The sequence below is a fragment of the Octodon degus genome, unplaced genomic scaffold, assembly GCF_000260255.1.
Source record: "Octodon degus isolate 3935 unplaced genomic scaffold, OctDeg1.0 scaffold00171, whole genome shotgun sequence".
Taxonomy (NCBI): domain Eukaryota; kingdom Metazoa; phylum Chordata; class Mammalia; order Rodentia; family Octodontidae; genus Octodon; species Octodon degus.
The window spans coordinates 4280382-4286114 of NW_004524747.1; the positions used below are offsets into that span (position 1 = coordinate 4280382).

General features: G+C 37.1%; 1 pseudogene; it reads left to right on the forward strand.

Annotated features, from left to right (window-relative positions):
* Positions 1-316: 316 nt before the first annotated feature.
* Positions 317-1503, forward strand: LOC101587648 (annotated as a pseudogene).
* Positions 1504-5733: the final 4230 nt, after the last annotated feature.

Below are 5733 nucleotides of genomic sequence, written 5' to 3' on the forward strand. Positions count from 1 at the left end.
GGACTGAACTCAGGCCCTTGCGTTTGCCAAGGAAGTGCTTATTCTACTGAGCCATCTCCCCAGCCCCTCAACCTGCAATTTTACTCTATCATAAAAATAAACTGTCACATTGAATGGGGAAAATGTAGAACTGGCCCTTTAGATCATTGTGTTATCTGCTATACAAGTTAACTTTAGTTTCTTAGAGAGCCAGGCCTCTAAACCTAGTCATGGTTACTGTTATGAATTTGTAATAGAGAAACAATGATGTGGATAAAGAGCAAGAGGACATCCATGGTTTTCTACCAGGGCATTTTTGAAGACTTTCACTAGGATCATGCTCTGGGTCAGGAGGGAAGGAGGTGCGGTTCCAGAAGAGCCAGGTATCCTGACTTCCAACCCCAGAGTACTCTAGCCTCAGAAGCATAAGCTTCAGGCATCCACACAGTGCACATGTATTGGCTTGACTAACCTGTGGTAGTGACAGATGCCTTAGACCGAGTTGTAAAGCCCCAAACAAAAAGAGCCATGAGATTCCTTGAGAAAAGAGAACCAAATCTTAGTGAAAATATTAGAAACACCATGCTTATTAAAGGGGGAAATGCAAATGCGACAGTGACCCAAGTCCTGAAAGATGTGTATGCATCGAAAAAAACATGTGGAGTTCTGTATAAAAAGAAAATTATTACAAGACCATTTGAAGATCAGACATCACTGGAATTCTTTTCAAAGAAGTCAGATTGTTCTTTATTCGTGTTGGGATCCCATAATAAGAAATGCCCCAATAACCTAGTAATAGGTTGTGTGTGACTACCACGTGTTGGATATGATTGAATTAAGTATTGAGAAATTTGTATGTGTAAAAGATATTAAGAACAGTAAATTTAGTGAGGGAGCAAAACCCATGTTAATATTTGCTGGCAATGATTTTGATGAGACATAAGACTACAGAAGGTGGGGCTGGGGAGATAGCTCAGTAGAATAAGTGCTTGACTGGCAAATGCAAGGTCCTGAGTTCAATCCCCGGTACTGAAAAAAAAAAGACTACAGAACGTTGAAAAGCCTTGTTATTGATTTCTTCAGAGGCCCCATAGTGGCAAATATCTGCCTGGCTGGGTTAGAGTACGTTTTACATTGCACTGCTCTAAAGGGGGAAGGTCGACTTTCACAGCTATAAGTTGCTCTTGAAGAAATCTAGCTGCAGAACACCACAGATTGAGTTGGAAGAGATGGGACCTTCACTGGACCTGGTTCTGAGGAGGGCACACCTGGATTCACATGACCTTTGTAAGTTATCTATGAAAATTCCAAATGCTTTTAAGCCAAAGAAGAAGGAAAAATATGTCCCAGGATACTTTTGGTACAATTTACAGAAGGATTCATATGCAGAAACAAGACCTAAGCAAACTACAAACAAGAAAAATTAAGGGATTGAAGAAGTGACCTGCAGAAAGGGTAACAGAAGACCAGAAAAAAAAAACTCAAAGAGAATTAAAAACAATAGAACTTAACCAACAAATATAACTTTATTGTAATCTATTCACTACAGGAACCATCAAGCTTCAATACAATTCCATTTCTTGAAAGAATTTATTTTATATTTTTATAGCACTTAATTTTGAATTTTGTAACAGTAGTGTACCAGTTTAATATAAGCTTTCTACCTGCTTTGTCAGATCCTGGTGAGCCATTTTCACATCCTCCTCCTGCTGTAATGTCCCAACACTCGCAAGACTTCTCTCTTGCTAGGTGAGGGGAGGAAGAGGACCTGTACTACCACTGGTGTTCTCATCAGGCTTGGGGTGGTTAGTGATTAGATAAAGGGAGAGAGCCATGCAGAGCAGAGGTAGCTCCAGGGACCCACACAAACCTCTGTGTGAGCCATCCAGGAAGTTAGTCCTCCCTTCTAGGTGCATCTATACCCAGATTTTATTTTTTGCTTCTCAGTTATTTTGCCTGAACTCTATCAGTTAAGTCAATTAAGATTTTAAACTTTGTGTTTTAAATTGTAGATCTCTGGAAAAAAAGAAATATATACTTCATTACCAGACCTCACTTGGGGAATTGTGAAGAGCTAACCAACTCTGGTGTAGTTTCAAGCATAGTCTTTAAGGCAACAGGGAAAGGAGAACAGTCCACTCCAATCTCTACCACAAGACAGACACACCAACCTGTAGAGGTCAGTGTTTCACCTATGCTACTCTTATTGGGGCACATGGAGAATGAACACTATTTTTTTTTTTTTATAAATTGGGTAATCCATACTTTTTTTATATTTATTTATATTTATTTATTACATTTATTTATTGTGTGTGTGTGGCCAGCTCAGCCCACCAGGGGGCGGGGCTGGCTGGCATGTGGTGCTGGGGATCGAACCGCGGTCCCTGTGCTTTGCCAAGCTTGTTTCAAGTAGGTGCTTTAGACCACTGAGCCATCTCTCCAGCCCCCGAACACTATTTTGATGATGAAGAAAGATGTGAAAATCAAAACATCTGTCACTTATATCCATCCTTGCTATAATTGAAAACAAGAAACAGTTTTCAAAACCTCTTAATAAAAACCTTAATGTATAACCAAAGTGCACAAAAATAAATTGAAATTAAGATACAAAATACATACTATAGAATTTATCATTTTAGTTATAAAATTCAATGCTTTTGCGACATATTCAAGAGAGTCTATGACCATTCCACCTGTCTAATTCCAAAATATTTTAGCACCTTAAAAAGAAACTCCTAAACTATTTGAGAACACACTTCTCTCAATCTCTGGCTACCACTACTTTGTTCAGTCTCAATTAATTTCCCTATACTGGACAATTCACATAAATGAAATCATACAATATATGGCTTTTTGAGATCATTTTTACTGATAACGTAAGACTTTATGGCACAATTAAGGGACAGGACAGAGAAAAAGAGTATTTATTGCTGGCATCGGAGGGCTACAGGAAAATGCAAGGACCCTCTGGAGAAGAGGCTGAGGGACGGGTTTTTAATTGGTTTGGACTAGGGATGGAGTTTACATTGGCAGGTGGTTTGTTGTGTCATGAGAGGATTGGAGGACTGTTGGTATGTGAGTGAAAAAGAAGCGGAAGGTTTATTTGGGGACCAGAAGAAAAACACTGTAGTCCGGGAGGGACATGTTACCATTTTGGGACCCAACATCATATTGGATCACTGCCATGCTGACCCCTGCAGAGTTTCATATGAGCAGAAGCACACCACTAATATTTTTTCAAGGTTTATCAGTATTATAGCATGTATCAGGCCTATATCATTTTTAAAGAGATTAAAAAATAATACAAAATCAGGACTTATTTTTATGACTGAACAATAACATGCTGTCTGTATGTACATTTATTTTATTCATTCATCAGCTAAAAGAAATTTGTTTCATTTCTATTTTTGGCCATTATATACAATGATTGTATGAACATTGAAGTATAGGTTTTTGAGTAAATGTATTTTCATTGCATGTAGTATTTACTTAGGAGTAAGATCACTGAAGCATCTGGTGACCCCATATTTACTAGATAGAGGAATGGACAAAATAACTTATGGTAACTACTCCATTTTAAATTCTCACCAGCAATAAAGGAATGATTTCTCCACAGCCCAACCAATACTTCTGTCTTCCATTTTATTGATTGAGGCCATCTTTGTGTGAAGTTACAAATCCTTACAGTTTTTATTTGCATTTCCCTGAGAACTAATGACATTAAGCATGTTTTCATGGGCTTGCTGATTATATATACATTAATTTTACACAAAAAGGAAAAATAAAACTTTACAATAAAATAGAATGAGTAGATAATACACTGTGTACTGTTAGCTTCAAAATAGTTACTCAGAGTACAAGATATGGGGCATAAACTTATCCACACTATATTAACACAAACCTTTCTTTTCAATGAACAATTAAAAACTACTAGTATAGATACCTTGTGTATTTTTTATTGTTTCATTTTTCCTTCCTTCCTTTTTCTGTTCCCTCACTCTAGTTCCTCTTTGCTTTGAAACAGATTCTTCCAATTTTACAATATCAATTGTACATTTTGGTCCTTATTAACTCTTAATTTTTTACACCATAGAGACAATATGATGTTTTCACATGTAAGCTCATATATTTCACTTAAGAGTATGGTCTCAAATTATATTCATTTTCCTATAAATGTCTCTTGTTTATCCTTCTTTATGGCTGAGTACTATTCCATTGTATTAAAAGACTGCATCTTACAAAATTTACATTTCTTGTTATATAGGTCTTGTTTTATCTTGGTCTTAACCATCCAGCAGAAAAGTATAAAAATAAAGTATAAAAAGTAAAGCCATATTAATATAATATGCTGAGCTGTAAAAGGCTCAAGTCAACAACTTCTAACATTGCCAGTCTTACGGAAAACCCACTACTATTATGGACTAGTGGACCATATTGGATTATTTTGCTGAGTTCATGCACCTACAATATTTAAATGACAATGGCATACCCTTCTCTGACAAAGCTAAACAAAAAAGGGGATACAAATGAATGACCATTTTGTATCTGTATATATAAAATAAGATAGATGTACAGCTACATTCTCTTAATTTAATGAATAGAGAGATTTGTTCTAATAGTGTTTGTGGACAGGATATCATGTCAGCATCTTGTACAATGAATAACCACTAAGACAACAATATGCAATGTATTAATTATTGAAACTGCTAGTAATCGGTTTTGAAACTGTCTCATTGCTATTTGTTTCTCAGTAAAATTATTTTAAAAAGACAAAAGACCACATCTTGTTATATAGTCCCAGGTTTAAGGACTTTTGGGTTGTTTTCGAGATTTAGCTACTGCAAATTTGCTACTATAAACATGGCTTCACATATATCAGTGTTGGAGACCATGTATTGAAAATTGAGTCTGGGGGCCATCCAAGCTTGTTTTTGCCCTACCTTTTTGACCCAAACTGGAAAGCAGAAACTCCCTGCACTTTTTGTGTTCCCAACTGGAATCCTGAGGACCAGTGGCTGCTGTGCTGCTCACAGGACAAGATAAGACCTGGTAAAGAGGTTCAGGACCCTGGGAAAACTCTCATCCTCCTCCTTGTCCTTGCAAGAATGTTTTGGTCTTCCTCGCCCACATTACTGTCCCTCAAAAACATTCACTGCCTTTCAGACATTGTCCTTGACTCAGAGGTAATCAATAAATACCAATTGTCTGGATGACTCACAGCCTTCTGATCCTAGAGAACAACTGGTCATCCCAGATCCATACTACATACCCCTCTATTTTTGTCTCTTGCTCTTTCTTTCCTCTCTCACCATAAACTAGGCAGGAGACTGAACCCAGTGCAGGAGTCTCTAGCATATCAGAGTGGCGTGATAGTTTTCATTCTTCCAGGAACATACACAGAAGGGGAATGGCTGACTTGAGCAGGACTCTAATCCTAGTTTTTGAGGATACAATGCACTGATTTTAATAGAGGTTGTACCAGTCTGCACTCCCACCAATAGTAAGGAAGGGTTCTTTTCTCCCCACAGTCCCTCAAATATTTGTTATTGGTTGATTTCTTTAGTTCTAGATAGACATCCTTTATCTGAGGGATAATTGGATAAAATACTTTCTCACTCTGTGAGCTGTCTTTTCACTCCATTAGTGATTTCTTTTGCTGTGCAAAAGATTTTTAATAGGATAAGAACCTAATTATTGAGGGTTTTCTATATTTCTTATATAATTGGTGTTTTTTTCACGAAGTCTTTACCTACA